The 11,817-nt window shown below is 34.2% G+C and overlaps 1 long non-coding RNA gene across 1 annotated transcript; it reads right to left on the reverse strand.

Moving 5' to 3' along the window:
- Nucleotides 1–2,568: 2,568 nt before the first annotated feature.
- Nucleotides 2,569–11,326, reverse strand: LOC127702177 (uncharacterized). The gene is made up of 5 exons (XR_007982294.1): nt 11,219–11,326; nt 10,727–10,993; nt 10,129–10,155; nt 8,379–8,849; nt 2,569–2,653 (listed from the first exon to the last, which is right to left on the reverse strand). It is a non-coding gene; the product is annotated as an uncharacterized LOC127702177 (long non-coding RNA).
- Between the last annotated feature and the right edge of the window lie 491 nt (nt 11,327–11,817).

Genomic DNA, 11,817 nt, shown 5'->3' on the forward strand with positions numbered 1-11,817 from the left:
CAAAAAAATGTGAAGGTTATGCATTTGCTCCCAGAAAAATGTGAAGGATATGCTTTTGCTCCCAGAAAAATGTGAAGGTTATGCTTTTGCTCCCAGAAAAATGTAAACAGTTTTGTCACGCCTTGACAGAGTCAAAAAGTGAGACATAGGTATGCTGTTTCTGGCAGTGGCCGCGTCAACAATGTATTAATTTGTGATAAGGTCAGTTTTGTGGGGAACCACTAGTGGTAGTTCAATGACATTTGGTATGCATATGTATTAGCATTGGCACATCTCATTTCCATAGATTGTTTGATCCTGTACCTTCAGTCATGGTTAATTCACTTTGAATAGGTTGCATAACTAACATGTTAAAGTATTGCTCTTTTAATTTCAATATTTGCATTTTACTATCAAAATAACAAAAAGGCAAGACATATCTCTGTGTTAACAGTTTATTAAAAGCTCATTTTGTATTATGTACTTATGAATGATAAGAAATGGATGTTGATAAAGCAACAAAAAGACATTTGCAGGTCAGCATGTGGACATCTGTATCGATACCATTATATGTCAAATTTCTAAAAGTCCAGACAAGTTGTAGAGATATCAAGAGACTACCTAAATTGTCTATTGCTGAAGATCATATAATAACCTCTAGATGTTTTTGTTTTTTCCTCACACGTTATAGCCTTTTTTGCACTGATAAAGTGTAAAGCAAACATCAATCAACCAATGTTTGTTTTGAGTTGCTATTCTGCGATGTTTACAATATCAGCAGGAATATCAAAGTCTACAAATTTGGTTTGCTACAAATAAATGAATTGAATACATTTTCTTTTAAGCTTCAGATTTACTTGTCAAACAGAAAATCGTTACAATTATTGAATTAAAAAAATTAGTAGAGTTTTCAGCATTCCTGTTTTAGCTGTCATTTTAATTAACTTTTGACTGCTATTTAGAACAGCTATTAAGTTTTATTGCTCAAACATGTTTTACTACAACCATGCTATTTTATTCTATGTTTTATATGTGACATTGTGTATGTACAATTACAGAATCAAAAAATAAAGACATCCAAATATACTTTGTCATCTTTATACAAGAGGGGCAGAAGAAGGGGATATTCAAACTCAAAAGTTGATGAAAAACTGAAAACACCATGTAAATAAACATAACACAACCAAAAGTCAAACAACAGATTGTATTAACATGTGGTAATTCTATTTTTCTTTGTAGATTTTTATGCCCCCGCCGTAGCGGAGGGGGCATTAAGTTTTACCCTTGTCCGTCTGTACGTCCGTACATACGTACATCCCTCTGTATGTACGTCCCAAAGTTGGTTTCTGTTCTCAAACTTTAGTTTTCCTCAACCAAATGGTATGAAACTTATACACAATGCTTATTACCACAAAATAAAGATCAAGTTTGAATTATGGTGGTGTCACTTTAACCGTTCTAGGGTTATGCCCCTTTACAAATGGAAAAATTGCCAAATTTTTCATTTCCGTTCTCTAACTTAAGTTTGCCTCAACCAATTTATGAAACTTATTCACAATACTTATTACCACAAAACTCAGATCAAGTTCAAATTTGGGTAGGGTCACTTTTACAGTTCTTCAGTTATGTCCGTTTATAATTTAATATGATATGCAAGCGGGGGCATCATCTGTGTCCCATGCACATATTCCACATTTATTATTAATAGCCTTAAGTTCCTGAACACTGGTACTTTCAGGTCTTTCCTAAGAGGAAGTATTAGATACCTTTACCGTCTTATATAGCAGAGGCGGATTTAGAGGGTTTTTTCAGGGGGTTGGGCCCCCCCTTTTGGGGAAAAAATTTGGTTGATTATATAGGGAATCACTGAAGCATGACTGGAGCGGGCCCCCTCTTAGGCAGTCAGTGGACCCCCACTTATGAAAATTTCTGGATCCGCCACTGTATAGTACCACCTGAAGATTACGAAAGTTTATATTTGAGTACAATAGGGATCAAATACTAATTTATCAAATTCCCAAAACTTCTAAACATTAATATTTCATTGAATATGACTGGAATGATCCATACCTGGTTTCTAACTAGGGTCTTTATTTGTTATAGGTACCATACTTGGTTCTTTAGTCTTCTTAATTATAAATTTTCACTGAATTCAATTGTTTTGAAGCAATATTTGAGTGTTGAACATTCAGGTATTTTCTTTCATTACCATGTCAAAATAACAGTATCATAAGTGGACACTGAATGACCTGAATGTATGTTTACTCTGATGGCTGATAACATAATGGACTTTATTTCTTATGAAGTCTGGCATTAGTGAAAATCTCGTAGTACATAGTCTTTAGATTCTCTCATTAAAATATGCATACCATTATTGTGTTATTTCTCTAACACCGGAAGATTTCATTTCCAATAAAACTAAAGCTATTTAAAAAGCAAATAAGTCCATGTTATTTTGTGAATCTTTCTTCAATGAAACTCAAAGGCTCTCATCAAGATAAAGCTGTTTCATACCATTTTATAAACAATAGGTTTTTGAAATGATTGTGTTTAGCATCAAATATAAATGGATTTATTTTAACTATACAAGAAGGTATTGATAGGTTTTATTTAGAGAGCATACAAAGTACGAAACATCCTGCCATGGTTCCACATCCATGTGGGGTGGTGGTTGCTGAAAATTAAAAATGTAAATCATTAGAAATGGGAGAATAAACTAGTTTTGCTATTCATAGATTAAAATTGAAATGTTACATATGCATAAAAGTATAATCAAATAAATTTTAATGAAAGAATCATAGAAAAAAAAAAGGATATGGGGTATCCATCCATGACACAAAATCAGTACCGGTACATGCACATAAAAAAACACTCAAAAAGCAAAGGAACAGCGCTTTTATTGCTGTTCTTCATTTCAAAGTCACAGTAAGGCCTTCAATAAGTTTAATAAAAAGTAAAATAACAAAAATACTGAACTCCAAGGAAAATTCAAAACGGAAAGTCCCTTATCAAATGGCAAAATCAAAATGTCAAACACATCGAAGGAATGGAAAACAACTGTCATATTCCTGACTTGGTACAGGCATTTCCTTAAGTAGAAAATGGTGGATTAAAACTGTATGACAGTCGCATAAAATTAGTGAGTTTTCATTGAAAATAAAATAACTGAAATATTATCACTAGAAAAACTTCAAAAAGTCTTTTTGTGCAATATTTTTAAATATCCTACATTAATTGTGTATTCTTGTTCAATTTTTTTCCCATATTCACTGTGTATGAAGTTAGAACCCTTGTCCATGTATACATTCTACATTTTACTTTAATCCATTAGATAGGTAACTGAATTCAGGGCAGTCTGGCATCTGATCTTCTTTTAAGACAAAGGTCCAAATATAGGAACTATTTATAGTTACGTTTCCTTGAGAAAAACAATGAGAACCATGCAACTTTTACACAACATGACTTTTGACATATTACTTGAAAAATATTGACTTATAGAGGAAAGGTAAATAATTCTTGGCACCTATCTGTTAGAAAATGATGTTCAATTTCTTATATAAGTCCTCCACACAATGAAGAAGTGGGGTATATAAGTATGCTACACTTTTGCCAATGAAATACTATATATGGGATTAAGGGAGCTACCATTTGATTTTTATGGGGGGCTAGGATGAAAAATTCTGTCCTGCATTTTTTTTTAGTCGATTCTCTATCCTGCCTTTTTATTTTTCACTCTCTTCGGTCCTGCCTTTTTTTTCATTAGTTTATCCTGACTTTTTTTACATAAATTGTCATCCCAGATCTGCCAACTATCCCGATTTATGGGGGATATCCCCCATGAGAGGTGTTGAACTGAATTTAAAAAATCTATATTATATAAACTGAACACCTCAAAACAGGCATTCAAATGAGTTAAAAGGGTATTTAAGCACATACATACTCATCCAAACAATATAGAAGTGGATTAAAAACATTAATGACAATATAAGAAGAGCATTAGGTCCTCTTGTGCTTAAAATTCCCCATGGAGATTTTGAAAAGTTGGCAGGTATGTCATCCTGCCTTTTTTTTTTGCCAAGTTGCTCATCCTGCCTTTTTTTTTACTCAAAACTCCTGTCCTGCCTTTTTATTTCAAATTTCATCCTAGGCCCCCACCCCATAAAAATCAAATGGTAGCTCCTTAAAACCTCACTCGAATATATGGTCACATGTATTGAAAGGAAGCTCTCTATTACTGGGTCATTACTTCTGAGGTCAAGGTCATGTCACTAACAAATTAATAGATCGAAATCAGGCAGAATTGGGTTTCTGAATAAAATTGAGAATGGAAATGGGGAATGTGTCAGAGAGACAACAACCCGACCAAAGAGCAAAAAACAACCGAAGGCCACCAATGGGTCTTCAACACAGCGAGAAAATCCCGCACCCGAAGGCGTGCTTCAGCTGGCCCCTAAACAAAAATGTGTACTAGTTCAGTGATAATGGAGGCCATACTAAACTTCAAAACATATAAATGTACTAAAATTAAAAATCATACAAGACTAACAAAGGCCAGAGGCTCCTGACTTGGGACAGGCGCAAAAATGCGGCGGGGTTAAACATGTTTTGTGAGATCTCAATCCTCCCCTATACCTCTAGCCAATGTAGAAAAAACAAACACACAGCAATACGTACAGTAAAACTCAGTTTAAAAGAAGTCCGAGTCCGATGTCAGAATAGGTAACAAAAGAAACTAAGCAAAATGAGGTATCTACTTAAAGTCAAGGATATTGTTAATAGAGAATAGACTGTAAAGTGCACAAAAGGGATTACAGATAATAAACCCAGAACCTTATGAGTGATTGCAACCTTGCTTGGCTATATGGTCAGGAAGATCCCTATCAGTATTGAAATCACTGCTTCTAAGGTCAAGATTAGTGTAAAAAAGGAGCTTCGGTAATATAACTCTAGAACCTTACATGGAATTGAAACCAAATTGAAACATATGTTCACATATATTTATATGTGGACTTTAAATAAATGTGTCCATTGTTAACATCAGAGATACTGAAATAAGTGCTGAAAAACAGTTTCCAGATAATAACTCCAGAATTTTAAATGAGATTTCAACTTTAAATTTTCCAAATATGGTCACATATATTGAAAGGAAGATCTCTACTGATTATAGATCACTGAGGTCAAGGTCGATGTTACTAAAAGTATAGCGGACAAAAAATAGCACAGGAAAGGAGTTTTTGGAATATAACATCAAGACCTTTTTTTAGGACTGAATATATGTTCATATATAATAAGTGGAAGGCACATGTTGAATTAAGATCAATGAGTCCAAGGTCAAAGTCATGGTTACTAGAAAAATAGAATGAAAAAAGTGCAGAAAAGGAGTTTCTAGATTATACCTCCAAACTATAAATAGGATGCAAACTTATAAATAGGATGCAAACTTACTTATTTGTCAAACACGATGAAAGGAAAGTTTAAAGTTTCTATTGATTTTGATGTCACGGACGTCAAAGGTCAAGGTTTAAGTTACCGAAAATGTTCAAAAAATTGTACTGAAAAGGAGTTTCAACATTATAACTCTAGAACCTTCCTTACATGAAATTGAAAAAAATGATATAAAAATATATATGTTCACACATATTGAGTAGAAGTTGATCTCTATTGATTTTGATATCAATGTGTCCAAGGTCAAGGTCATACTAAAAATTGACCGAAATAAGTGCAGTAAATGGTTTCTTGTTAATATCTCATAAACCTTACATAGGACTGTAACCAAACTTGCATATATAAAATTGAGAATGGAAATGGGGAATATGTCAAAGAGACAACAACCCGACCAAAGAGCAGACAAACTTATAAATAGGATGCAAACTTACTTATTTGTCAAACACGATGAAAGGAAAGTTTCTATTGATTTTGATGTCACGGACTTCAAAGGTCAAGGTTTAAGTTACATAAAATGTTCAAAAAATGGTACTGGAAAGGAGTTTCAACATTATAACTCTAGAACCTTCCTTACATGAAAAATTGACTGAAATAAGTGCAGTAAATGGTTTCTTGTTAATATCTCATAAACCTTACATAGGACTGTCTGTAACCAAACTTGCATATATAAAATTGAGAATGGAAATGGGGAATATGTCAAAGAGACAACAACCCGACCAAAGAGCAGACAACAGCCGAAGGCCACCAATGGGTCTTCAATGCAGCGAGAAAATCCCGCACCCGGAGGTGGTCCTCAGCTGGCCGCTAAATAAAATTGTGTGCTAGTTCAGTGAAAATGGACGTCACACTAAACTCCAAAACATATAAATGAACTAAAATTAAAAAAACATACAAGACTAACAAAGGCCAGAGGCTCCTGACTTGGGACAGGCGCAAAAATGCGGCGGGGTTAAACATGTTTTGTGAGATCTCAACCCTCCCCCTATACCTCTAGTCAATGTAGAAAAAAGAAACACATAGCAATACGCACAGTAAAACTCGGTTTAAAAGAAGTCCGAGTCCGATGTCAGAATAGGTAACAAAAGAAACTAAGCAAAATGACAATGATACATAAATGAACAAAGGACTACTAGCAGTTACTGACATGCCAGCTCCAAACCTCAATTAAACTGATTGAAAGATTATGTCTTCATCATATAAAAATCAAGTACAATCCCTCCCGTTAGGGGTTTAGTATCATACCATCATAAAATATATGAGAAGAACATAACCCGTATCATGCCAACAACTGGTTTTAGAATAAATGTGTTTATTTCCGATGGTCACTTAAATGAGAGGAAGATCCATGTTCATTCTGAATTAAACATGGCAAGGTCATAGTTGCTAACATTAAACCGAAATAAGTGCAGAAAAAGGGGTTTAAATTACCGATTTGAACACCAGGACCTCACATGAGATTGAACCAAATTGAATATATTGTCATATAAGGGGACGGAGACCCCTGTTTCATTTTTAGGTCAATACGTCACAGTAACTGGGAAGAGAGTACACTTTATGAACGATATGGTCGGACATTACCATACAGTGACAGAAAGATTTTTAGTTTTCACTGGATTGAAATAAAAATGAACTTTTTGACATTCTTATCATGACATTACATGAATGAATCCTCATTATCAAAATTACACTTCTCATGGGAGGACAACTTTGTCATTATACCATTATAAAGCTGTTGGTTTATGGCGTTCCCAGGTATTGTGAGCTTGATCACTAAGGGTTTTTAAATTGTAAGTTTTGATTTCTTTACATACATAGAATTTTCAAGTATGTACGAATAAAGGAAGACCTTGGGTTTCCGTCAATGTGACACCATCTCAAGGACACAAAAACAAAAAAATCATAAAAAAATCTGCCGCTGGCCCCTAAACAATAATGAATACTAGTTCCGCGAAATGGACCCCACACTAAACTCCGAAACATATAAGTTAACCAAAATCAAAAAAAAAACAACAATAAGACTAACAAAGGCTAGATGAGCCTGACTTCGGACAGGTGGGGTTAAACATGTTTTGTGAGATCTCAACCCTCCCCTTATACCGTCTAGCCAATGTGGAATAATCCGGCAAACACACAGCAATACGCACAGTAAAACTCAGTTTAAAGAAGTCCTGGACCGATGTTAGAATAGGTAACAGAAGACACTAAGCAAAATGACACTGATTTACACAAATTAACAAAGGACTACTATAAGTTACTGACATGCCAGATCTCAATCAAACTGATCGAAAATGACGTCTTCAACATATGAAAATCAAGCATCTCAACATACCGTATTCAACAATAGAAAGGCGTCTCGTATTTAATCAAATGTCAAGACATTAATCTCACATGGTATTCAATAAAATCAAAGGTCTGCAATCAACGCCAAATTAGGTAAAAGACAAAAAAACATGAAAATATGACAAAAGACAACCTATGGTGAGGCATTAAACTTTAGACACATGAACATGACAGTCACGAGGGTAAAACTAGTTCATGAAGATCTCAGCCCTCCCACTTTGAAACTCGATCAAGACATTTGAAAGATCATACTTTAAAAGAAAGGACAATAATAACACTTATCTCCATAATAACGGTATAATAGTCAACACAAAAAAAAACACATAAAAACAAAACAATAACATACAATACCAAAACATGATCGCAGTTTCCAACAACAAAAAAACCAGCTCTAAGTATAGCTCTGTTTCATTTGGTCTCTGGTGGAGAGTTGTCTCATTGGCAATCACACCACATCTTCATCTTCTTGTTTCTAAAATAACCTGATGGTATGGAATTTTGCCGTCCTACTTGAAAACATCGAGGAACCGTTTCTCTTACACAACGTGCGTTTGACATATAATTTTTTGAAAATGTTCAATCTGAAGGTATATGAAATCATGTCGACAACTTACCTAGGTAATTACATTACCCAACAAGGTACGTGTTAGGTTGTGATGGGTTGAAGGTCCCATCTCCTCTAAGAGCACCACCTCCACTGTTTCCTGTATTATAGACTGGAGCACCACTAGAATAAATTGGAGATGAACCTCCAGTGTTGAAGTTTGGTGATCCTAAACCGCTGGGAAACATGGGTGCGTTTGAGAAAACTGGTGCAGATGATCCAGAGTAAATTGGTGCAGCGGATCCGGAGTAAACTGGTGCAGCTGATCCAGAGTAAAATGGTGCAGCGGATCCACTTCCCATCAAGGAGGATGGACCAACGTATGACGGGTTACTTGGATAACTTGGGTTTGAATTAGCATATATTGGCACCTGTCTCGCCACTGTTTGTGTTTGGTACTGTACTTGTGGAACAGTCTGATATTCAATTGTTGGGACATTTTGAACCACATTCTTATATTCAAGCACTGGCGTTTGAACAACTGCAATGTGAAATTTTGTTCTTAATATTGTTAAAATCTTTAAATTCATTATATCCCAATTTATATCGTTTTGAACAATCAAATAAGCAAAAGAGGTATATTAAATGTGTGTGTGTCCTATGTACATCAAAGGAAAATGAATAAGAGGATAGATGCTTGGGCAAATCTCTTAACCGAATATGGATAAAACATGTTAAGTGATACGAATATAAACTACACTTTGTTTCAAACCGAACTCATTTAATGGTCTGATTTTTAATGTGCTAAGTTACTCAAATATATATAGAAAAGGCCTGCAACAGGAACATATATATTGAGGCTACTGAGCTCCCAAATTAGTAACTTGAAGCTTTATATTGACCGTCGTTCTATACAATAATCTTATGTTTATTTTGCATGAATTGAAACCTATTAATTATTCGTTTTTGTCATTTGTCCTCATACATTGTTTCCACTGACCTTTCAATGACGGGAATGGTAGAGATCTTAAACGGGTTAATCCATCTATATTTGATTGTGAATGTTCAAAGTCAGGAATTAGATGTTCCCTTTTTAGTATTTTGCTATTGAAAGAACTTCTATAACTTTTATGACCTTTCACCCTTGACTATGTGAACCTTTTTCTTTATCTATTTATTTTCATGGGGGAAACTTTTACTTTGAAAATTAAGTTTGCCTATCCCTATATCTAACAACTTAATGTTTAACATATGCTTATATTTCCATTTTTATTGCATATTTTGTGACAACTTTAATGAAAAATAAAAATTGTTAAAATTACTAAATTAAAATTTACTTCGACAAAGACATGGAATAAGCATAATCTTATTAGAACAATGGAACTAAGCTAATTTTAGAGTATCGTTACTTTAATATTCGCTGAACAAGTCGACAACCTTGCCGTTAACCTCACTGCAATGATGAATATTTTGAATGAAACGCTAAGATTAATGATACATCAAAATAATGAATGAAAGATGTAATTTGCTGTTTTGATATTCGAAATGGATGCATCTATAAATCTATCTGTATGACTGCGAACATATTTTTTCAAAACCTATATCCCTCGTCGATTTATTTTTTCGGTAACCATTGTAAATACTGAATTTTAACTTATGTGATATGAGGGTAATAGAGGGATTTTAGCTAATGTTCTTGTATTTATATTATCAAATTTTCATTTATGAATCATTATCTTCTAAAGTATGTTTATCTGATCTAATTTAAGACTTGTAATTAGTGCATATATTGTTTGGACGAATTGTATATTAATATTTACCAGCTAAGTTTCGTCCGCGACTTCCACCTGAAAGAGAAATCATTGGTCAGACCAAGAATTTGAGGTCGAAATATTTGATGATATTTTCATGTCCTGTTTTTTTTAACATACTGTTTTCAACAGACCTAACTTTTTCGACTTTAAACCTTACAAAAAGTAATATTTAGTAAATGGCATCGGAATGAAATCTCACATGAGAAAAAAGATCTTGTATAACTGTCCTTTAAGATGTTTTTTTGAACATATATCCTGTGGCATTTGATTACGTACGGTTTCTGTCCAATACACGGATGGTTACAGCATTGATTGATGACTATCGTAATGATGACATTTTATTTACCCTACATTATCGGAACACCCTTCTCTCTAAGATATTTTTGAAATGGAAATGCGAAAAATTTATAAAATTGTTAAATGTATTCACAACTAAACAATGCACACATCTGTGAAACACCATTTCTTGTCCAGATTTACATTTTCATTTCTCTTCAGTTTAAGTCTTACAATTTAATAGAAATTAATAGTTACAAAGTGCACGGTGCAGACGACTAATAAATTTTCTCCTTGTAAAACAATACTAAAAATCTTTCATGTGTACCTCCATAACCGCCTCCATATCCAACTCCACCGCCGTAACCACCTCCACTGCCGTAGCCACCACCTCCTCGATAGCCTCCTAATAAATCCCTCATTAAAGAGGCCGATCCGTAACCGCCGTCACCATATCCTCTGTATTCCATTCCGTAGGAGGATCCATGTCCGTAACTCGATCCATGGCCGTAGCCACTACCCTTCCCGTAACCACCAGCCTTTACATTTGACGCGGATAGGACCAAACCAAGCAACAGAAAGAACTTAACCATATCTGCAATCACGAAAACAACTTTGTTTATTGTAACGATACTTTACAATTATCGTCAATTACAAAGAATTCAAGAATTTAGTGTTTTGACAGTGGTTAAAATATATTCATTACAGCATGAAATCTACAAATTTCACAAATAAAGAGAATTTTAAGTTCCACTTACTTTATAGAAAAGAAATATACAAAACAAAATATAGAATTAAAAAATGATCTATTACAACTTACCTTTACACTCTTATAAATGGAAATTGTCACAAGTGTTTCGTTTTGACTCTTCGGTATTTCTAGTCACGTGATGCGGCTTTTGGTTGAACTCGGCTGAACTCTGACGAATCTTGATGGATTATTCCTCATGTTAATGACAACTTTCCGCATTTCCAAAATTACAAAGAATTAGACGTTTGCAACTGTGGTTATGCTAAGTGTGATGTACTTGGTACAGGTTAGGTACATTGAACACGTGATATATATAGTACTTGATTTCTGACTCTGGTTTTCGCCAACATTATCAGAGTAGTTAGTCTAGTACACAGGTATTTTATCTTAATTGTACATAGATGGGAAACAAGTGAAAAGGATACCACTGCAAATGCATATACCTACAAATTTTTATTCTCGATTTGAACTTGACAACTCGTCTTAAATTTGGTGGTTCAAAAATCTTGCAGTGTATACCACCACCTTTTCTTACACATAAAGATAGAAGTACTATAGTATACACCTATTGACTGGTTATGAGTGTAATAGCAAGTTTGTTGTCCCTGCGATACCAACTATTGCTCGAGTCATTAAGTGTTTTATTATACCAAACAAAACAGCTTTCT

This window comes from Mytilus californianus, unplaced genomic scaffold (assembly GCF_021869535.1).
Source record: "Mytilus californianus isolate M0D057914Y unplaced genomic scaffold, xbMytCali1.0.p SCAF_5, whole genome shotgun sequence".
In the NCBI taxonomy this organism is placed as follows: domain Eukaryota; kingdom Metazoa; phylum Mollusca; class Bivalvia; order Mytilida; family Mytilidae; genus Mytilus; species Mytilus californianus.